At 40.9% G+C, this 24,536-nt stretch overlaps 1 protein-coding gene and 1 non-coding gene across 2 annotated transcripts in view; one reads left to right on the top strand and one right to left on the bottom strand.

The window, feature by feature from the left end:
* LOC136864225 (neuropeptide CCHamide-2) overlaps positions 1 to 24,536 on the bottom strand; it is a 495,148-nt gene that overhangs the window by 39,979 nt on the left and 430,633 nt on the right. The window lies entirely within an intron of this gene.
* Positions 1,084 to 1,156, top strand: TRNAR-UCG (transfer RNA arginine (anticodon UCG)). The gene has a single exon. It is a non-coding gene; the product is annotated as a tRNA-Arg (tRNA).

Raw genomic sequence — 24,536 nt, 5'->3', positions numbered from 1 at the left:
TTAGGCTTTTGAGTCTTTCAGGATGTGACAACCTAACGGATTAGACAAGTTTTCAAATTTCGGGAAAGTGAAAACTGTTGGTGCGCTTCTGTGGTGTAGTGGTTAGAGTGATTAGCTGCCACCCCCAGAGGACCGGGTTCGATTCACGGCTCTGCCACGAAATTTGAAAAGTGGTACGAGGGCTGGAACGGGGTCCACTCAGCCTCGGGAGGTCAACTGAGTAGAGGTGGGTTCGATTCCCACCTCAGCCACCCTGGCAGTGGTTTTCCGTGGTTTCCCATTTCTCCTCCAGGCAAATGCCGGGACGGTACCTAACTTGCACGGCCGCTTCCTTGCCTATCCTTTCCAATCTTCCCATCCCCATGCCTCAGCATAGCAGGTGAGGCCGTCTGGGCGAGGTACTGGTCATTCTCCCCAGTTGTATCCCCGACTCAATGTCTCACGCTCCAGGACACTGCCCTTGAGGTGGTAGAGGTGGGATCCCTCTCTGAGTCAAACTGTTGTTTTTAACAGTGAAGAATGTTGATATTTATTATTGTAACTGTATTAACTAACAAGAAACAGGCATGAAAAATACAAAAGGATGTGGATGTTTTCTTCTCTCTTTCGTCTTCTTTTGCAATCGGTTTACTCTCCAGGGCTGGTTTTATCCCTCATACTCAGCGAGGGATCCCACATCTACCGCCTCCTGTAGCATGAGACTTTGGGTCGGGGGATACAACTGGGGAGGACCAGTACCTTGCCCAGGAGGCTTAACCTGCTATGCTGAACAGGGACCCTGTAGGAGATGGTAAGAGTGGAAGGGAAATAAAGAGGAAGGAAGCGGCCGTAGCCTTAAGTTAGGGTACCATACCGGCATTTGCCTGGGGGAGAAGTGGGAAACCATGTTCATTCACATTCATTCGTGACAGCGCTGGTCCTTTCCCCACTCAGTTACAAATACATCCACCAGCACAGACACCAAAGCACACGGGGCTTTTGATGAAGCAAACTTGCTTATACACAATTTATACTAATTTACAATAGAGGGGTTAGAAAAGGTATGGCACATCAAATGGTTTACAGTAGACAGTAACGCCAAATGACCGTGTGGCCTAATGGATAAGGCGTCGGACTTCGGATCCGAAGATTGCAGGTTCGAGTCCTGTCACGGTCGTAAGATTTTTACGAACAACAACTCATTACTACAGAATATAGTTACTCAACGTTATTCACGTCCGCCTCTGTGGTGTAGTGGTTAGCGTGATTAGCTGCCACCCCCGGAGGCCCGGGTTCTGCCACGAAATTTGAAAAGTGGTACGAGGGCTGGAACGGGGTCCACTCAGCCTCGGGAGGTCAACTGAGTAGAGGTGGGTTCGATTCCCACCTCAGCCATCCTGGAAGTGGTTTTCCGTGGTTTCCTCACTTCTCCTCCAGGCGAATGCCGGGATGGTACCTAACTTAAGGCCACGGCCGCTTCCTTCCCTCTTCCTTGCCTATCCCTTCCAATCTTCCCATCCCTCCACAAGGCCCCTGTTCACCATAGCAGGTGAGGCCACCTGGGCGAGGTACTGGTCATACTCCCCAGTTGTATTCCCCGACCAAGAGTCTGAAGCTCCAGGACACTGCCCTTGAGGCGGTAGAGGTGGGATCCCTCGCTCAGTCCGAGGGAAAAGCCGAACCTGGCGGGTAAACAGATGATGATGATGATGATGAACATTATTCACATTACACCTGAAGGAAATAGGCGGCTGTTACAATAAGAGCCTCTGGAGGTCTACTGAGTAGATGGGGTTCGATTCTCACCTCAGCCATCCTCGAAGTGGTTTTTCGTGGTTTCCTACTTTTTTCTCCCCCACAAGCTCCCTGTTGAGCATAGCAGGTTAGGCCGCATGTGCGAGGTACTGGTCCTCCTCCCCAGTTATAATTCTGCCCAAATGTCTCACGCTTCAGGACACTGTCCTTAAGGCGGCAGAGGTGGGATCCCTCGCTGAGTCCGAGGAAAAAGCCAACCCTGGAGGTTAAACGGGTTAAGAAAGAAAGAAAAAAAGAATACCATCCAGCGGAGATGAGTGGCAGCACATGGGACAGAGCACACAACTAATGATAGAGAGTGGAATGTTGAAGGCTATCACATTTATTTTCTTCCTGCAAGATTTTCAACCCCTGGATAGAGCCTGGATTATATGTAATATAAAATGAGAAATGTGTACATAAATATGTAGCTAAGAGTGACAAAATAGGCAGTTAAATATGTAATAAATAACAAAAATATGTAGGCCTAATGTAATATCTAAGATTTTTTAATGTATTCCTGTACACAGAAAATGTAACAAAACCGAAAAAAGGTTAAAAGTATTATGTTGTCGCTGTTCGGGTAAAAGATCATATTCCACAATGCTCTTCCTATCCATTATGTTACTTAAGACTGGTCACGCCTCCCAACCACGTATGGATATGCAGTTCTTCGGAACAATTTTCGTTGTGTTCACTTTTGTAGGCTGGTTTGTAAAGGAACATCCTACATTACATTGTAGAAGTGCGTAAATACGTCGTGCAAGCATACATTCCTAAAGTGCGGTACGGTAAGGTTCATTTTCCTTTACATATAAACATAGGAAAATGAACACAGTGAGCTTCGTTCTGATGAACTGCACATCCATATCTGGCTGGGAGGCGTGACAAGTCTTAAAGAAAATAATGGCTAGGAAGAGCATTGGGAGATACGACCTTTTGCCCGAATAGTGTACCAGGAAGGCATAGGTCCTGGCACATATGTGTTATAAAATCTTTATTCATGAAAGAACGGCTGAGTTACGATTGCCGAACAGCTGTAGGAGAAAACGTTCTCGTCTCTACTGCTCTGTGCGAGGAAGACAGCACGAGAGGGGCAAGGTCGAGTGACGTCAGCGCCACATGTATCTCACCTCCCCGTAGAAACGTCTCGAAATAATTTTTATACTTCTTAACGACTTGATCGATAAATATGAGACTTACATCAACTTGTAGCTCACATTTTAAATGTACGATGTTGCAAATTTGAGGTTAATCCACCTAGTGGTTTAAAAGATATGACGAATTGAAGTTTGGAATGTATAACCACCCCTCTGTGGCCTGACTCAGAGAGTTTGCTTCCAGCCGGATATAAATAGGTTGACGACCCGAGGGTATAGTCAGTGTATCTTGAACTCTACGACTCCATCGTGAACTTTGAATTTGTGCGAGGTCGTAGTAAGTGAAGTTTCAACCTCGTCGTGACGTGTGAGATTTTGTAAAGTTTTCTCAAACTGAGTTTTCATTGTAGAAGATTTATGAGTGTCTTAACTAAGCGATTTTACGATAGAGACTGTGCATTGAAGTATAATTGAGAATACCTGGGTTTAATTTACCATTCGACATATTGTGGACTTCGTTAATCTCTCATATCTTTGAACTTTGTCGTGATTATTGACAGTGACAGCATACTAGGAAATTGTGGATGATAAACTGCTTTCATTTTATGAAAACATTAATTTTGAGACGCATTTCTCGTATACAACTACGAGTGTGAACTGTCTGAAATACCATTCCACTCGAATATTCAATACTTAATAGGACTAAATATGACTATTTTTCACGTATTTTCTCGAACTTTCAATTATTACCATAAGAAACGAACTGACTGTTAAGGACATTTTATGGCAATATTAGGTCATACGAACTCGTATCATGCAAACTCATTCATAAAAACCTCTTAAGCTGTGAACATTAGTATTCAAGAGACTGTTATAGGAGTGATATTAATTGCATTTTCTCGAGTGTTTCACGGACCGCGATAGTTATTCTACGATTGAATTTAAGATATAATCAGTGATTATTATGAACTGTGATAGTGTTCAATTTATGTTTTATAAACTGTGAGTGAAGGACTGTGATTTCCATTTTGAAAACGACCTCAGGTCATTACTGCATTAACTTGACTTATGGTTCAAACTGTAGCATAGACTGTGATATTCTGAGTCACGTATTTAATGTCGTAGAACAAATGTGCGAGTACAAACTGTGCATTATGACTTATGTCAATGTAAAATACAACTCATTAATGATAATTAAGAGTGTTACAGCTCGTTATATTGTGCCAATTGAACTTTCCGTGTTTTAACATTTTTCTTTAAAAGAACATCGGAAATCTTGGCGAAGTATCGTGATATTACACTACGTAGAACGTCATATCCAGCGTGGAATTAATAGTGGTTTCATCGTGGGATATTCGTGGTATTCAGCGAGGGATTGATCGTGGTTCCTACGAGGGATGATAACGTAGTGCGTTCATGGGATGGAACGTGTTACGCTGCTGGTGCCGAGTTCGAGTTCGGACTGCACGCTGCAGAAAGTTCCAGTCACCAAGCCGCAGGACAGTACTTCATCTATCCTTATGAACAGATTACAGGTGATATAAGTGTATTTCATATATTTTTGAGTGAGTAATTACACTTAGACACTAACTGACTTTTTTTTAATAAAGCACTCAATCATTCAGAGTGCTACATTCGTCAAAGGAAAAGTGTTTCGTGTGGATTCTAATCCTACTGTTTACAATAATTGTAGGAGGTTATTCAAGAAGACTTCAGGTCTTATTTTGAACTGTAGGTTTCTCTTCAAAGTTTGTGTAAATTGAAGTAATTTCACTTAGATGAACTATATGGCTTACTATAAAACAAGTGCACTATTTCACCGTCTTATATAATTGGTTTAGATGAACTGTAGGAGTTTTCAGCAAGTGATTGAAAACATTTATTTAAACTATCAGATTGTTAAAGGAAGTGTGAGTTAATGTTAATGTTTAATAATCTTAGAAAAACTTTAGGTACGCACCACTAGTTATGGACTTAATTTCTATGCAATATAGAAATCTGATAAACCAACAAGGGGTTAAATGAAGTTCTATGTACAAAGTGTTATTTTGAATTTAAGTCTATATAAGAGATCCTAGATGAGCTGTAGGGTGTTTGAGATCTCAGAAAATTGGTATTCATTTTGGACATTATTAACATAAAGTGGATGTCTCAGAATACAACAGCGCATATATTTAATTTTTGCATTCTGAAAAGATTGATTGAAAATTTAATTTTGATAAATCAACAGCAGGGTGATTCACTTGAGAATATCAATAAATATTGTTAAACATTTTAGTTACCATCTATTATTTGCCCTGCGAAATTATCCTTCTCTGTACGTGCATAATAACTGCACGCAACCTGAGATCCTTCCCATGCTCTGGCCCCATAATAATTTCCCAGTACAATAGCGACGATTTAATCTATAATTTTCATTTGGAGGCGCAATTAAAAACCAAATATTTTTCCAAATTTTCTGCGGTCATCGAATACCTTCTGTCTGTTAGGATGTTCTGATATATAAAAGAGGCCTTTCAACTTCACATGAAGTCACTGGCGCGTATTTCAAATGAGGAATGATACTGGAAGATACGTTCTCATTTTCAGGTAGCTGCACACACTCACTTTTAAGTACAGTATTTGGCATACATTAAAAATGTATCCTGGGTTCTTTTCCAATACATCATTTCATTTTACTGAAACACACCCACCAATTGCTCCCGGAACAACACTCATTTTACTGATTGCATATTCCACTATACTCATGGAAGGGTAATCGAGAAGTTTCCAGATTTGTAATACTGTTCGGAATCCAACTCAAATGGCTTGTGATGTATGCAATCGATGAAGCCACTTTCGAATCATGAAACGCACCCATTCACTCACGCACAGACGCTACACTTTCAGGAGGAAATTTTTCCACCACTGACTTCACTGCTTCAAAATGTTCATTATAAAAGTTCACAGCTTCTATCCATGTTCCCCATCTAGTAATCACAGGCTTTGAAGGTAAAGGTACACTGGTAACAATTCCTTGTAGCACTGTACGCGATAGGCAGATTTGCGGAAAACTTTTCTTGTTGCTGATACTAAACCGTTAAATTCAGGAAATTATCTCTTATGATGTCAGCTACTAGATGTAATGCATGTGCCAAACAAGTGAAGTGGACCATACTGGGGTAAAACACAGACAACGCAACCGCAGCATTTAGCATATAGGAGGCAGCATCTGAGTAGAGCAACAACACTTTTTCTTCGTTAATCCCTAGCAATTTAAGTCGTTCTTGATGAATCATGAAACTGTAGTATGATTTGCCTGTTCCAGTGGCTTGCAGTAAATTAAATAAGGCTTACATGGGGCTTCTGGATTCAATGTACTTGCTAGGAGATTTGCTATGAAACGACCCAAGGCATCGGTCGATTCGTCAACGACAATCCGTATGTATGAACATCAAAGTTCAGCTCTAATCCTTTCCATCGTGTCAATGTAGCGGGAAAGCAAATAGTTTTTCCGGAGTGTTGATTCATCCGGAATACTGAAGTTGCAATATTTGCGTAGAAATCATTAAAACTTCAGCACTCCAATTTTATACCATGTTATGTTTGAAGTGGCCATTGCCAGGCACAAATCTTTATTAAATTCACTGGTAGAAGAATAAGAATATGCAGAAGGTTCCAGCGCCCCTTGTGTAAGAAGGATTTGTTTCTTCGACGGAGCACGTTTTATATTTCTCACATGAAGATCAATTTTAAAATGCTGTTCAATCAATCAATCAATCAATCAATCAATCAATCAATCAATCAATCAATCAATCAATCAATCAATCAATCAATCAATCAATCAATCAATCAATCAATCAATCAATCAATCAATCAATCAATCAATCAATCAATCAATCAATCCTGATCTGCATTTAGGGCAGTCATCCAGGTGGCAGATTCCCTATCTGTTGTTTATCTAGCCTTTTCTTAAATGATTGCAAAGAAATTGGAAATTTATTGAACATTTCTCTTGGTAAGTTATTCCAATCCCTAACTCCTCTTCCTATAAACGAATATTTGCCCCAATTTGTCCTCTTGAATTCCAACTTTATCTTCATATTGTGATCTTTCCTACTTTTAAAGACACCACTCAAACTTATTCGTCTACTGATGTCATTCCACGCCATCTCTCTACTGACAGCTGGGAACGTACCACTTAGTCGAGCAGCTCGTCTCCTTTCTCCCAAGTCTTCCCAGCCCAAACTTTGCAACATTTTTGTAACGCTAGTCTTTTGTCTAATTGTGACTTCATGAACACCGGGTGAATTTTTTTACACACACTCTGCAGAGCACTATTTTACCGTCACTTGTAAAGGCTTCATCAATCCAAATCCAATCTTTTAACTTTGACGCTAGGTTGGATGCGACTGGTGCTATAGCGATTCACTCACTGTGACTCAGAATATTGTTTAAGAAAGCGTTTACTTTCTCGGGTTGTTTTTGTCAAGCGGTCATCCCGGCCACAGAGTAACTTTAAATTTGTGTCTTTCTCCGTAGTAGCAGCGACATGTCATTGACCCATCCTTCACACTGTACCATTACTTGTTAAGGGATGTAAAAACCATCAACATAGCCAAGGGATGCGATTCTTTCACAGAATACTTCACTTTATATTATTAAATTATTTTTAGATGTGAGAGACACACAGCCCGGTCTAGAAAGCCAAGAATGACGGCTGACTACACGTAATCTGTAGGCCTTCGGGCTGAGCAGCGGTCGCTTGGTAGGCGCTGTGGGGTTTGGTTTGGTTTGATTTAGAGACGTACAGGATTTTTAATAAAAACTTAAATCGATGTAAAATATATTAGTGAAAAAAAAACGAGTGTTTTCATTCATATGCGAAATATCCTTCAAATTATTAAAAATATGTAATATTTATCAAAATATTTACTGTGCATCGAAATATGTAAAAATATGTAACTTTAAACTATGGGAACAGAATATGTAACGGTGAACCACTGCCTCGATGATTGGAAAATGTTCCTCTGGGTACTCGGCAGTGAAGTGGTTGTGTCGGAATGGCACTCCACCGCATTTCACTCGTCGTGTCAAGCATCACTTAAATGATCATATTTTAAGGAGATGGATAGGCCGTGGTGGACCAATTATATGCCCTCCACGTTCAGCCGATTTAACTCCCATGGACTTTACTTGTTACCTGAAGATCGAAGTAGAATGAAGGTGGGATACTGAAGTTTTACTGTAATCGGACCATTGGGCGTATTGTTTCTTTTATTCAGTATTTCATTCCTTTTACAATGTTGTGAGTAGATGAATGTGCGATCCGGTGACGGCAGCTTTGCATCTTCGCGCATGTTAAATAATAACGAAAATCATTCAGGCCAATAAACTAGAGGAGAAATGATTGGGTGCATTCCTTGAATAACAAGTGTCTCTTAATTACTGTATGTTCTTATACTATGTATGCAATTGCGGATACTTCATTAAGAAACTATGAATATCATCCATAAGAGACTAGGACAATATTCTGCGCGAGTCGAGTGAAGGAACGTTTGCATTCTATCATCCACCCCACTTCCCCTCCTTTCCCCGAAGCACAGCAGCAGGCAGCGATTTGCGCTCTGGCACAGCAGATACGGCGAGTTCGTCAATCTGATGCGCGCGCTCGGAAGTAACAATGTAATCTCATTTTCTCGAAAAGAAAGTTTATCTCCACCAATCCGATTGCGCCGTCGCTCTTTATATAACACGAAGAGCATCCCTGACATTTTTTTGTCGATATAGTTTAGACATTCCCTATATGCAGGTTTTGGATACGGTTAATATTAACGTAGAAATTCGACATTTCCTCTTCTGGGCCAACGGCCGTAGCCGTGTTAAAACACCGGATCCCGTGGGATCTCCGAAGTTAAGCTACATTGGGCGTGGTCAGTAGTTGGATGGGTTGCCACGCGCTGGTGGGGGGTAAGGGAATGGAGGAGCGGAAAGGAGCTGACCACCCTACTCCACGTAAACTCCGGCTCAGGAACACCTCTGCGGAGGTACGAACCTGCCTTCGGGCAGAATAACCCTTACCTTACCTCTTTTGGCTCTCTCAACATTACCAGTTCATTGTAGGCCTATAGACTAACCTAGTGCACACCCAGGCTATCCTTGAACGTTAATGCCGATTCCTGAGAAAGTCTGATAAGCCGTTTTCCCGCGATATCGACGCAAAAAAAAAAAAAAAAAAAAAGACTGAAAGACAGACAAACATTTAATTGAACATATTTTCGGAATTAATATATCTGATAGTCCGCCTCTGTGGTGTAGTGGTTAGTGTGATTAGCTGCCAACCCAGGAGGGTTGTAATGAATCGTTTAATAGTGTAGTCCGGAACCATGTACCCAAAAAAGTGTTTGTTGGCTATGACATCTTATATATGGGATTGTATGGTGCAGTTCTGACCTATAACGAGGTCTGTGTGGGACGAATGATAGTGCTGGAAATTTTAAGAATTAATCCTGCCAGAAACATGCGACAAGTAGTGAAATTGATGCAGAGCGAGTGAGAAAGGCTCACCTACAAGCTGATATGGTGATCAAAAGGAACAGGGTAGTGAGCAGAAACAGGAAGAGAGCAAGAGAAGATGGCTGTGATAATCCAGATGATCCAGAATATGAATCAGGGATGCACTAGGCAGTGTGTAACTTTAATTCAATTTTTCTGGAAGTATGTTTTTAAATATATTCAGGTATTTATCTCAGGATGTATTTAAGCCAGTTGAATGAAATTTTTACCACATATTGTATTGTGCTTGATGAATATACTGACATTAATTTATGCCTCTAACTTAAATAGTTCCAAAGTTATTGAATATAACAATTCACAAAAAGGCAACTTTTTATCAGTAAAGTAAAAACATGTTTCTGCTATATGTGAGGTTAGATGAAGTTATAAAATTGTTAGTATATACAGCAAACATTGCTTTTGAACCATACTAATTTTCATCATTCTATTTGTAGAAAAATACTTTTAAATATGGACAATTTAACATTGCCGAGATAGGGTGTACCACTTCCCTGAAGTCAGTCTGGCTCCGTTGCAGACTGGCCTTTACACTTGTGGGTAACTGGTTCAATTCCCAGCTGAGTCATGGGATTTGAATTGTGAACGGTGAATTCCATTGCTCAGAGACTGATTGTTTGTGTTGTACCCACTATACCCGCAATTCACACACAAACAGAAGACGCTGCCCGCCTTCGTCTCCTTGAAAAGTAATGTACCAACCTAGAAATAGCCACACATAATTTATTATTAAAAATGAGCTATCCCTGTGCAGGCCATGAACCCCCTTGAGGAGAGAAAGGTAGAGACTTCCACTATCCGTAACCTCGGTGGTAAGTGGTGCTCTTTTTTGTTATAGGCTGAGTGAACCTCAGGACCATGTGCCTCTCCAGAAGTGGAAATCTCGTTTATAAATGTTCGGCTTCTTGACGGGGAATCGAAACCCTGTCCTTCGTCCTTCCGAGCGAACCGAGCACGCCTTTATCGCCTCGGTTAGAAAGATTCTAATTTCTTATTATTGATACAGACAGATTTTATGTCGACAGCTTGATAGGACAGGGCTAGAATTAGGAAGGAAGCGACCGTGGACTCAGATAAGATACAGCCCCCAGCTATTGCCTGATGTGAAAATGGGTAACCACGGAAAAATATCTTCAGGACTTCCGACAGTGGGGTTGGGACCGACCATCTCTCTAATGCAAGTTAACAGTTACGAGACCCAAATTGCGTAGCTAACCCACTCATATATATAGTAGCTGATGTACCCGCGCTTCGCTACGGAATTCTACATTGTATACAGAATTGTAGATTAGGTAGGGTACGCGTTGTGAGCAAGACAGTATTAAATTGCATAGCTCTTAACGTTAACCTGGAAACGCGCTGGAGAAATCGCCAAACGTCTTTTCTCATATGAAGACTGCGTTAGGGAATTTTCATTGTAATGGTAGGCCCGCTTGTCTACCATTAGTTACAATCAGGTTGGGAAATTGCATTATAATGACAGACACTCACTCTCCACCTGCCTTTTTACGTCCTCAGAAAGACTGTCTTAGTGGTTTTCCCTATTGAAATGAGCATAGGTCATTACAATGACGTCAGTAGGAATGGCGGGAGTAAAAGCAATGATTTCACTTGAAATACTCGATCAAATGAAACACTACACATTTTCTCACTTTTAACGAACAGTACTACGCTGCCGATCGAACAGTCCGAAGTTCAAAAGCTGGAATGACCAGGCCGCAGATAGCCGTGATCCGTGAACACTGTCTTTTTTTTCGGACAGCGAGGGGGGGGGGGTCGAGTAGTGGAGAGTCCCAGGGCAACAAAAACTATGCTTCCAAAACCGACCAATCCCCTGTGATAAACATTGTGAGTGAAGAGGATTCTTCCAAGATGGTAGAAAGTAGAAAATTTGTAGCAACACAACAAACATCAGCCCCGTTGGAAACTGAGTTGGGTCATCCGAAACAAATTCCACCCTTCTTTTTGAACAATGCGGTGTCTGAAGCCTCTCAACCCTCTAGCCCATCACCAATTATGTCACCCTGTTTTAGTAGTCTGCCCCGTCCACTGGCTTCCACTGGCTATGTTGGTTAAGGGAATTTCTAAATTTTCAGTAAACTCCACCAATGATGTTATTTCATTTCTCAGGTCTTAAGTGCGGCCAGTTTCCAGTAATCGGGAGATAGTGGGTTCGAACCCCACTGTCGGCAGCCCTGAAGATTGTTTCCCGTGGTTTCCCATTTTCACACCAGGTAAATGCTGGGGCTCTACCTGAATTAAGGCCACGGCCGCTTCCTTCCCATTCCTAGGCCTTTCCTCTCCCATCATCGCCATAAGACATATCTGTGTCAGTGCAAAGTAAAGCAAAAAAAAAAAAAAAGGATTTCTCAGGTTCCTTGTGGAATTTCAAGATCACGCTCTAGTGTTTTCCTTCTCTCGCAATCATATTCCATATTCTGTAGGCGTCCTATCGGACAAGATAGTTAAGGCTATGGCTGATAGATCATCCATAGAAGACTTCCATGCTCAAATTTTGGCAAATTTCATTCCGGCTAGGGCAATGCCATCTTTAATACAGAAGTTCTATTTTACGGTACGACATCTGGGCGAAAATCTTGTGGATTACATCCAAGATATCATATTTTATACCCGAGTATTCGCCCTGCATTTTTCGGAATTCAAAATAACCGCCCTTATGAACTCCTCTATCGGTCAAAAGGTGAAACTGAAACATGGAACTTTAATCAACACTGTTTAACACCCATTAATTGGATTTTTCAAAAACAAAAAATACGTGCTTTTTTTATTTTTAAAGGAGATCCCATATACCAATTTTCAGGTCTGTAATGTCTTCGGTTTTTGAGATATAAGTATCCTCATTAAAGGCATTCAACCCTTTATTCACACCTCCTATTGGGATTTTCAGAAAAGGAAAAAAAAAAAGTATTTCTTTATTTTTAAAGGAGATTCTAAATATCAATGTTTAATCTGTAAACTTTTAAAGTTTTGAGATATAGATACACTCATTTTAATAATTCACCCCCTTTTCACCCCCCACTATTTAGATTTTCCAAAAAAAAAATTCATGTTTTTTATTTTTAATGGAGATCCTAAATACCAATTTTCAGGTATGTAATACCTTCAGTTTCTGAGATATAAGTATCCTCATTAAAGGCATTCAACCAATTTTCACCACTTTTCACCCCTCCTATTGGGATTTTCAGAAAACAAAAAAATACGTGTTTCTTTATTTTTAAAGGAGATTATGAATACCAATTTTTACATCTGTAAATTTTTAAATTTTTCAGATTAGACATACTCATATTAAAAATTCACAACCCTTTCCGCCCCTCCCCATTATTTGGATTTTTCGAAAAACAAAAAAACTTATTTCTTTATTTTTAAAGGAGATCCCAAATACCAATTTTCCGGTCTGTAATATCTTCAGTTTCTGAAATATAAGTAGCTTCATTAAAGGCATTCATCCCCTTTTTAACCCTTTTTCACCCCTCCTATTGGGATTTTCTGAAAAAAAAAGTGTTTCTTTATTTTTAAAGGAGATTCTAAATGCCAATGTTTACATCTGTAAACTTTTAAAGTTTTGAGATATAGATACACTCATTTTAAAAATTCACCCCCTTTAACCCCCTTAGCGACGGAATATCCAAAAATCCTCCCTTAGCGAGCACCTACATGTTAATATGAATGTATCCCCAAAATTTCATTTCCTGATGTCCAGTATTTTGGGTCGGCGATGATGAATCAGTCAGTCAGTCAGTCAGTCAGTCAGTCAGTACAAGTTATTATATATATATATATATATATATATATATATATATATATATATATATATATAGATTGTGATCTTCCTTCTTTTAAATACACCACTCAAACTTATTCGTCTACTGATGTCATTCCACGCCATCTCTCAACTGACAGCTCGGAACATACCACTTAGTTGAGCAGCTCGTCTTTTTTCTCCCAAGTCTTCCCAGCCCAAACTTTGCAACATTTTGTAACGCTACTCTTTTGTCGGAAATCACCCAGACAATTCGAGCTGCTTTCTTTTGGATTTTTTCCAGTTCTTGAATGAAGTAATCCTGGTGAGGGTCCCATACACTGGAACCACACTCTAGTTGGGGTCTTACCACAGACTTATATGCCTTCTCCTTTACATCCTTACTACATCCTCTAAATACCCTCATAACTATGTGCAGAGATCTGTACCCTTTATTTACAATCATATTTATGTGATTACCCCAATGAAGATCTTTCCTTTTATTAAGACCTAGGTACTTACAATGATCTCCAAAAGGAATTTTCACTCCATCAACGCAGAAATTAAAACTGAGAGGATTTTTCTTATTTGTAAAACTCACAACCTGACATTTATCCCCGTTTTTAACCCCGTTTTTCCTGTGGTTGGGGTAGAATATATCTACAGTAAGAGGTGAATGAAAGGGGACGCCAGGGGCTTTCAACTTGGGAGCGTGGGTTGGTGACCGCAGACCCCTAGCTGAGTCGGGCATTGTTCTCACTCACTTTGCCAGGCTCCTCACTTTTATTTTGCCTATTCGACCACCTTGGCCAACACTTGTTCTATTTCGACTACGGCGGTATTAGTTTTGAGAGGCCTAGGGAATATTTAATTTTCATGCCCTTCACGGACGTTCTCTTTTTTTTTAGCTAATACATTCATTCTTCGAAGGATAGACCTCTTCCATTTCTATTTCTGACTAGTGCTAAGAGATTAAGGTTACCCATTCGTACTTCCTTTTAAAAAATCGCCACCAGTCCGTTGTCCATTCTGTAGTTATGTCCGTAGAATTTCAAGCGTCTCTTGCGTACGTTTTAAATGAACATGTCTGTTAAACTGTAGAGATCTGCAGTTCTCCTCATGGCATAGATTCCATTTCTTCGCTTCGGGAAATATGTTTTTCTGAGAAGTTTACATTCTAGATCTTCAAAAAGTATTATTATTCTCTCTTAATTCGTTTACCCTCCAGGGTTAGTTTTCCACTCGGACTTAGCGAAGGATCCCACCTCTAATGCCTCAAGGGCAGTGGTCTGGATCGTGAAACTTTGGGTCGAGGGATACAACTGGAGAGGAGGATCACTACATCGTCCAGGCGGCCTCACCTGCTATCCTGAACAGGGGCCTTGTAGGAGGAAGACTTGGGAGAAAGAAGACGATCTTCTCGACTAAGTGGGATGCTCGAGCTGTCAGTGGAGAGATGGCGTGGAATGACATTAGTAGACGAATAAGTCTGAGTGGCGTCTTTAAAAGTAGGAAAGGTCACAGTACAGTTTGAAGATGAAGTTGGAATTCAAGAGGACAAATTCGGGCAAATATTCGTTTATAGGGAGGGGAGTTAAGAATTGGAATAACTTACCAAGGGAGATGTTCAGTAAATTTCCAATTTCTTTGAAATCATTTAAGAAAAGGCTAGAAACAAAGACAGGTAATCTGCCACCTGGGAGACTGCCCTAAATGAAGATCAGTACTGACTGATTGATTGATTGATTGATTTGATGGGAAGATTGGAAGGGAAAGATGAGGGAAAAAAGCGGCCGTGGACTTAAGTTAGGTACAATCCCGACATTTGGCTGGAGGTGAAGTGGGAAACAACAGAAAACCACTTCAAGGATGACTGTGGTGGGAAAGGATCTCCCCTCTACTCAGTTGACCTCCCGAGGCTTAATGGACCACGTTCCAGCCCTCGTACCACTTTTCAAATTTCGTGGCAGAGCCACGAATCGACCGGGCCTCCGGGGGTGGCAGCTAATCACACTAATCACTACACCACAGAGTCGGACATTATTATTATTATTATTATTATTATTATTATTATTATTATTATTATTACTCTATCACGAATGTACGACTTTTCATTGAATCTATTTTTAGTAATTATCAGTAGTGACGAAGTTCAGGATAGCCCATATCGACAAGCATGATCTTTTTCTAGCCTCGTACAATATTATCTCCTTGAAGTATGTTACTATTTTGAAATATATCAATTTTATAAACTTTTTCATGAAGAATATCGTGGTATTTAGTAAAAAAAAATTGGGCTTAAAGTTACTTTCAAGGTCTCTGAATGAATGTGATATGGTAGAAAGAAGAATGCGTCTTCTCATTCTCCAGAGTAATCACTGACCTTGTTTGTGGAGGAGAATAATATCCAAGATAGCATGTATCGTAGTTGTGAATGGGACTTGAGATCGATATCAGTGAACAAAGGGTAGCTTGTTTCAAAGACAGCGGAAGGCAGCACATGTCTCCTGCTTCCTCTCCAAATTAGCTTAAAATGTAGGCCATTCATGATTTTGACTCCGTTTCCTCTACATTTCTTTCAGCTCTGTAATACCTTAGTCTATAACGCAGAAATAGATTATGTAATGTAAGTTTTTTGTTGATAATTTGTAGAATTAGTAAGATAACATTAACAACAACAACAACAACTATGACGACAATAATAATAATAATAATAATAATAATAATAATAATAGAGGACGTGATAACCGAGATCTATTAATCCTGATTTTCACCAAGGGGACCACGGTTCGAGTCACGGCCAATGTACATTGGACTGTTGAAATGAATAATCATGTCAGGTAAAACTGCAGCTGTAATTATCTGTACTTTCATCTTTTCATCCATTTGCTCGATTTATTATTTTTGATTTTTCCATTCTTTATTTTAATAGAGGAACCACTTAGAATAAAGTAGAGTAAATTCGTGTCCTCGCTCCGAAGTGGTGCAGCTCTTTTCAAGCACAACTCCAATGGAGGCAGCTGCATGTACCATTTTAACCACATACCAGCCCTCCAGCCATTCTTAAATCTATGGCAGTACCGGAAATCGAACACGGGCCACCTAGGGTGGCAGCTAATAGTGCTAACCGTTACGGTATGGAGGCGGACACCACTTTGAATGAAAACGCATGTTAAAGTGTATAATATTACCTTGGAGCCATGATATTATTGATTTTGATTATGTTATATTTCTGTCGACTTTATTCAGCCTTGTTTGAACAACTCTTGATCATCTTCGACCCTTTAAAACATCTGAACATTTCTTATTTTGTAGCGGGCGCCTTCTATTTTTTCATTTCTCTTAATGTTAACACCTATTTCGGGGCTATAATCTAGATAATAAGACTCCAACGTTAAATAAATAAATAAATAAATAAATAAATAAATAAATAAATAAATAAATAAATAAATAAATAAATAAATAAATAAATAAATGAACTTCGAAAGACTGAGATAGTAAAGGACAGTATTTTTTCTTATTGAAATTAAATGCCAGAATTGGAAGTAAATAACATTCACGCCGCAGGTTCGATCCTGGCCTAGTCCAGTGGTATTTCAACGTGCTCAAATATGTCACCCTCGTGTCGGTAGATTTACTGGCATGTGAAATAACTCCTGCGGGATTACATATTGGAACCTCGGCTTCTCCGAAAACCGTAAAAGTAGTTAGTGGGACGTAAAGCAAAATAACATTACTATTATTATTATAACATTCTCGAATCAAACTGAAATAGCTCTGACGTTGGTAAAACTGAACCGATTTATGAATGCAATAATGTTATTGGTTGTACGTCCCATTGATTACCTTTTCGTGTTTTCGAAATTTTGTCCCGCAGGAGGTTTTTAACTTGCCGGTAAATCTGCCAACACGAAGCTGACGTATTTGAGCATCTTCACATACCACAGGATCGAACCTGGTAACTTGAGCTCAGAAGGCCAGTGCTCTATCGCCCGAGTTTCTCAGCTGAGCAAAACCGATGTTTTGGGAATCTACATGAAACGACGTCCGAAACCGGAAATTAATTTGACAACAAGCTGGCAATTTATCGGAGCTTTACTATACAAATATACAATTATGATTGGAGTGGTAATATAATACCCTGTATTATGAGCAGTCATAATGTTCAGTATTTCCAATATAACTGCTCTTATATTTCACTGGATAATTAATTATATGTCTATATCATATTGCTCTATAAAATAATGGGCATCATTGATTTGTTAACTTGGTGACCCAGTCGAGGCTGGCACAGGCACCTGAATACTGACCGGAGAATGTTATCAATGTGCTTCAAGTTCATTAGTATGAAATAAAATATAAAAGTAAGTTCTGAGAGGAGGAAGGTAAAGACAGTTAACATGAAACGAATAGCTCTTTCTTTCTTTCTTTCTTTCTTTCTTTCTTTCTTTCTTTCTTAATCCGTTTGCCCTCCAGGGTTGGTTTTTCCCTCGGACGCAGCGAGGGATCCCACCTCTATCACTTTAAGGGCAGTGTCCTGGAGGGTGAGACTTTGGGTCGGAGATACAACTGGGAAGGAGGACCAGTACCTCGCCAATGCGGCCTCAACTGCTATGCCGAACAGGGGCCTTTAGGGGGATGGGAAAATTGGAAGGGATAGACGAGGATGAGGGAAAGAAGCGGCCGTCGCCTTAAGTTAGGCACATCCCGGTATTTCCCTCGAGAAGTGGGAAACCACAGAAAACCACTTCGAGGATGGCTGAGGTGGGAATCGAACCCCCCTCTACTCACCTGACCTAGGAAGCTAAGTGGATCCCGTTCCAGCCCTCGTACCACTTTTTAAATTTCGTGGCAGAGCCGCGAATCGAATCCGAGCCTCTGATGGTGGGGGAGGGGGGGGGGCAGCTAATCTCACTAACCAGTACACCATACAGCCGGACAAAATAACAATATTGCAATATTGTAGGAGTGTATGTGATAATAACCAATGGTATATCACTTTTGACCAGGTCACCAATGTAAGTACAGTAGATTTAAGTTGACACCGTACAGTACAGTAAGTAAGTAAGTGTCCGCCTCTGTGGTGTAGTGGTTAGCGTGATTAGCTGCCACCCCCGGAGGCCCGGGTTCGATTCCCGGCTCTGCCACGAAATTTGAAAAGTGGTACGAGGGCTGGAACGGGGTTCACTCAGCCTCGGGAGGTCAACTGAGTAGAGGTGGGTTCGATTCCCACCTCAGCCATCCTGCAAGTGGTTTTCCGTGGTTTCCCAGTTCTCCTCCAGGCGAATGCCGGGATGGTACCTAACTTAAGGCCACGGCCGCTTCCTTCCCTCTTCCTTGCCTATCCCTTCCAATCTTCCCATCCCTCCACAAGGCCCCTGTTCAGCATAGCAGGTGAGGCCGCCTGGGCGAGGTACTGGTCATACTCCCCCGTTGTATCCCCCGACCAAGAGTCTGAAGCTCCAGGACACTGCCCTTGAGGCGGTAGAGGTGGGATCCCTCGCTGAGTCCGAGGGAAAAGCCGAACCTGGAGGGTAAACAGATGATGATGATGATGAAGTAAGTAAGTAAGTAAGTAGTAATTTCACATAGCTATTGCTAGCCTGGGCGCTTGTAAAGCAGACCCTCCACCTGAGAGTGAGTAACATCTGCCTGTATGGGAAACTGCGTGTTATTTTGTGTTTGTATGAATAGCAGCGATGTAAGGGACGAAACGAACTCCCAGTCCCTGAGCATAGGATTACAATCCCCGACCTGGCCGGGAATCAGACCCGAGGTCCTGTGAACCAGGCGCCACTACGCTCACCATTCAGCATAAGAGCCGGACACAAACATATGTAAATTAGGTTGATATCAGATAGACTAGGCCACGCATGTCGGTGGATTAAAGAGTTAAGACGTTTGGATCGGGTCCCTAATGCACAAAATAACTTTTTTTTCTTTTTGCTAGGGGCTTTACGTCGCACCGACACAGATAGGTCTTATGGCGACGATGGGATAGGAAAGGCCTAGGAGTTAGAAGGAAGCGGCCGTGGCCTTAATTAAGGTACAGCCCCAGCATTTGCCTGGTGTGAAAATGGGAAACCACGGAAAACCATCTTCAGGGCTGCCGATAGTGGGATTCGAACCTACTATCTCCCGGATGCAAGCTCACAGCCGCGCGTCTCTACGCGCACGGCCAACTCGCCCGGTCACAAGGTAACCAAATAAGTTCTGGCCGTTTCCATGAATAGCAATACATCACATGGCACATGCCGTTAGTCTTTGAAATTATGATCATGGGCATCCGGCACCTTTTGTTAACGTGCCTCCTGCTGCACAACGCCATGGCGGTAAATGGTGGTGGTCTTGAGTTCAAAGAGCAACATAGTACCTCTTTTGCGAAAGACGTCTCACGAAAGTGGTTGTCTAGGGAATGGAAGAGGTGACTCTTGGCACATGTCAAGGCAGTATGGTGGATGACACATTGTCTCCAAATGCAATCGCTGTATCGTTTCCCTGACCACCCGCATTCTCGTGCAGGAACAGTACTCCGGTGAGCACTCGATCGAATAAGGATGCGCTGTAGTGCCTAGAAAGCAAAGTCGAGCAGTCTGTCACTAATTGTTGCTTGTTGGCTTTAGACAGTATGAAGGGTACCCCACACCTTCCGTACGCAGTGCAATTGATGTTGGACTGTTTCATCAGATACCGGTATCTGGAAGCTCACCACAATGTTTGTTTGCTGTCCTCCATGGCCTCGTCAACCAAGACCTGTGTCCGCCGACTTCGAGATCACCACAAAGGATCAGATCACCCGACTGGAAAGTCCGGAACCAATGCCTGGGGGTGCGGCCATTCACAGTAGGTTATTCTCAAAAGGCTTGACGTAGTCGGTGACTTGATGCGGCTGTGCGTAAGCCCACTTTAAGCTATAACACGCCTGTATTGGACAAGGTCGCAGTTTTCCTCTCCCAACCAGACCGCACTCACGGTGTGTGCCATGTGTTATATTCCTTGTTGTCTCCGACAATCGAAAACGCTACGAAATTGGTTACCTTGTACGTCACTTAAAGTTAATATCGTTCGGACCAGACCACGAATAACAGTGAATTAAAGTTCAAACATTTGGACGAGTCACGAATAACAGTGAACTAACGTTAAAGTGTTTGCATGAGGTGAAGATTTCCAGAGAATTATAATTCAAAATAATAATAATACAAAATATACGACATATTCGATAAGTTCACAGTTTGTCAGTGAATTTAAGTAGAATACCTTGAGATCAGGTCAAAGATGTCGATGGATTTAAATAGAATATCTCTAGATCAAATCACAGAGGTCGTTGATTGGAAGTACAATAAGTCTTGACCAGGTCACAGATGTCGGTCACCGAAAACGTTAAAATAAGTCATTAGGACGTAAAAATCAGTAACATCAACATGAATAGATCATATTGTTGAATTAGCTGTGACAATATGCCAGACTTCGTTGTACGACCAAATGGCCGAGGGTTTACACAATAATAAAATTATTTCTATGACTAGGCTGTCACTGATATGTTTGGCTTACCTTATGTTGATAAATTTACCTTCCATGCCTGTCATTGGGCAAGAGCAACTAGAATTACTGTTCACCATGGGAATAAGTTATACAGTAAAGGAGATACCATTATTTATGTTTTGACCAATGTCACGGGCCGACAGGTAGTATGGAGGATGTTGATGTCCTACAAACTGCCATAACTTCAGCTTTTAGTACAATAACCCCACCTCATCACATCACTACCGATCATGGGCTATGGTGTATCAAAATGAGCTTGTCAAGCCTCAACTGCTACAGTACGTCCCGTACGTGTGCACAGTGGAATGCACACTGATATTTTTTCATTAAATAACGCATTTCCGCCTCTGTTGTGTAGTTCTTAGTGTGATTAGCTTCCACCTCCAGAGACCCGGGTTCGATTCCCGGCTCTGCCACGAAATTTGAAAAGTGGTACGAGGGCTGGAACGCACAGTGGGTCAAAATCGAAATCTAGGGGGACAAAATTATTTTTACGTTTTAATCATGAATTTAGAGTGAAACCAACGTATATAATTTGTTTACTTCATAATAAACATCAGTTAAGATCTTTTTAAGCTACATCTACGTCTAGACATGCAAGAAATTGTCAATGACTAGGAGTTGGATAGAGCCTAAATTACAATAAACTACAATATGTTGTACTCAGTTTACCTTTAATTTGGAAGAATGCAATTGTGGATAATTCCAGACAGCACTTCAGTCACTATCACTAATCACTCGATGACCCTGATCTTGATGACTCATCACATGTGTCATATAAAGCATCATCGTTATTCATTGCCTCATGCTGTTCATGATGAGCCGGTACATCTGGTTCTTTCAGGAGTAGTAATACTTGGTTTTATGAGATATTACTGGGTCCGAAGATATCAGCAGCATATGTAATATGTCCTAATTTGTATGTGTTCAGGAGGATTTCCTAGAATGTCCAAATCTGTATTTTCTCAAGTCTTTCTTACCTGTTTCTTGGGCTTCTTCTGACAATTGCCCGATAGGTATAATACAAAAATCGATTATATCTGCACCATGAATTAATACTTTATGCACAGTGACTGGCATATAATACCATGGATACAGATTTAGATACAATTTTGCTGTATCCTGGGTGCAGGTTTTGAAAGCGGGTGTATTTGTAGGGAACTGACAAGGAAGAGCACACAAAATTGTTGAAAACGTCTGATTCATTTATACCCGTAATTTTGGATGACAAGACTGGATCATCAAGAAAACGGTGACAGTGTTGCCATCATTCGAATTTCTGACGCCTCCAGATTGGTTTGTCAACATGCACACCCATTTCTGATCGAAATTTATTTTGTATTACTTTCTTTCTGTTTTCTATTTTTGTCTTATCTTCATCCCCTCCTGCTTGCCATTTCCTAATTTTTATTTTGTAAGATATATATGTAGCAGATATTTGAAAAAAAGGATCCAACAATGGAGGGTAGATAATCCAAATATGTAGCTCTCTTCAGGACAAACTGTTTTTGTGAGTGTGTTATTCATTTCTCTGGGACCAGCACCACACACAACACCTCTGTGTTGATGAACCTGTACTAGAATTGCAGACTTTTTCATCCACCATGGTCAGCAATAGAGTTTGATTAATATATATGTATTGATCATCAATTTCTATTTTACTTGGTTGGAGGGACGTTATTTCAGTTTCAGCTAATTGAACCTCTCGCATAGTAAATTCGACAGTCTCCTTTTCAAACAATAATTTAAGAGGTCTGCAAAATCGTGTCGAAGAAGGTCCTGGTTTCTGCCATAAAATTTTCTTTTCATTGTTGCTTTCTACATTTAAAGAATACATTTGTAATAGAACAAATGAAACTACAAAAATACCAGTGTCACTGCCGTCATCATCTGTAAATTTCTGCTTATACTGACTATGTCCCCCATTTTAATATAATATGAACTGTATCATTGCTAGGAATAGACTGTTTCAAAACATTTTCTTGAACTACTGCAAGGCACTCAATTGTATGGTCGACCAGTGATTGCAATGTTATTGTGGCTGATGTTTCTCTTATTGCTATTGATTCACTTGGTGGATAGCATTTCTGTTTTGTTTCTCTAATGATGTGGTAAGGTGGGAAAATATTACAGATCCTATTTTTGCATTCAAGTCGCATATTCATATATTGGCTTGTGCTGTAATTGTTATCTACAAGGAATGATAGAGCCTCTTCACCGGTAAGTGGTACAGGTTTTACAGCTGGTGATATAAATCTGCTTCCACCACCTGGTAAAATTATCAACAAAATCCTTTAAATCTCCTTGTAGGCATTATCTCTTCAGAATAATTGTCTATCCCTAATTTACTTTTGACAAAGTCACAAAGTTCCACTTTTGACACAATCTTCGAACCCAGTGCTTCATACAGTTGTAAACGTGTGAGAACTGGTTGCGCGGCATCTTCTAAAATGTAAAATAACTAAGTAAGTTGCAAAAAGATGCAAAAATTCTTATAACAGGCGTAAACTACAAGACTTTATCTACATTTTAACATTAAGTAGACAGTGACGCAGAGTGACGCGACATACTAAAACTCTAAGAGAAAATATAATTTTAAAAATAATAGTTAAATATTACATGATGCAAATATAGCTAAAATTATGTAACAATTACGCCCATTATTAAATGAAACCCGTTACAAATGTAAAGATCGCACCTTCAGCTGCATGTTCCACCTTAAAGCATCACACTAACCTCAAAGACAACCAAACCACACCCACTTACATTCACTCTCCAATTCAGACTGCGAGATACGCACACACAGCGCAGGAGATAAGATAAGATTCCAGCTCGAACAGTGGTGACAGATTTACACCAAGATGCGTTTATATCCCAGAATAGTGCGCGGCATTTATATGAGAATGCTGTAGAAGTAATAAATTTTTACTTTTTAATTATGAAAAAAATAATTTTGTCCTCCTAGATTTTGATTTTGACCCACTGTGGAACGGGGTCCGCTCACCCTCGGGAGGTCAAGTGAGTAGAGAGAGGTTCGATTCCCACCTCAGCCATTCTCGAAGTGGTTGTACGTGGTCTCCCACTCCTCTTCCAGGCAAATACCGGGATGGTACCTAACTTAAGGCCACGGCCGCTTCCTCCCCCTTTCCTTCTCTATTCCTTCCAATGTTCCCATCCCCCGCAAGGCCCCTTTCAGCATAGCAGGTGAGGTCGCCTGGGCGAGGTACTAGTCTCCTCTCCAGTTGTAACCCCCGACCTAAAATCTCATGCTCCAGGACACTGCCCTTGAGACGGTAGAGGTGGGGTCCCACGCTAAGTCCGAGGGAAAAACCAACTCTGGAGTTCCAGCCCTCGTACCACTTTTCAAATTTTCTGGCAGAGCCGGAAATCGAACCCGGGCCTCTGGGGGTGGCAGCTAATCACACTAACCACTACATCACAGAGGCGGACGAAATTAACCGATGATGGTTAAAATTCTCGACCCTGACGGGAATCGAACCCGCGACCGCTGTGACCAAAGGCCAGCACGCTAACGATTTACCCATGCAGCCGGAGAGAAAGAAAGAAAGAAAGAAAGAAATAAAGAAAGAAAGACAGAACTCATTAATATACACCGCATGATAAAATACGGCAGAAAATATATTTTTATATTTCTTTGGATATACAAGTAGACGATTTTAGTTCAGTTACATTATATTTTTATGTTAAATGTCGTATGGCTTTTAGTGCCGGGAAATCCCAGATGGGTTGGGCTCACCAGGTGCAGGTCTTTCGATTTGACGCCCGTAGGCGACCTGTGCGTCGTGATG

The sequence above is a fragment of the Anabrus simplex genome, chromosome 1 (assembly GCF_040414725.1).
Source record: "Anabrus simplex isolate iqAnaSimp1 chromosome 1, ASM4041472v1, whole genome shotgun sequence".
Classification (NCBI taxonomy): Eukaryota; Metazoa; Arthropoda; class Insecta; order Orthoptera; family Tettigoniidae; genus Anabrus; species Anabrus simplex.
The sequence above is the reverse complement of the archived record's forward strand: the minus strand, read 5'-3'. Positions and strand labels throughout refer to the sequence as shown.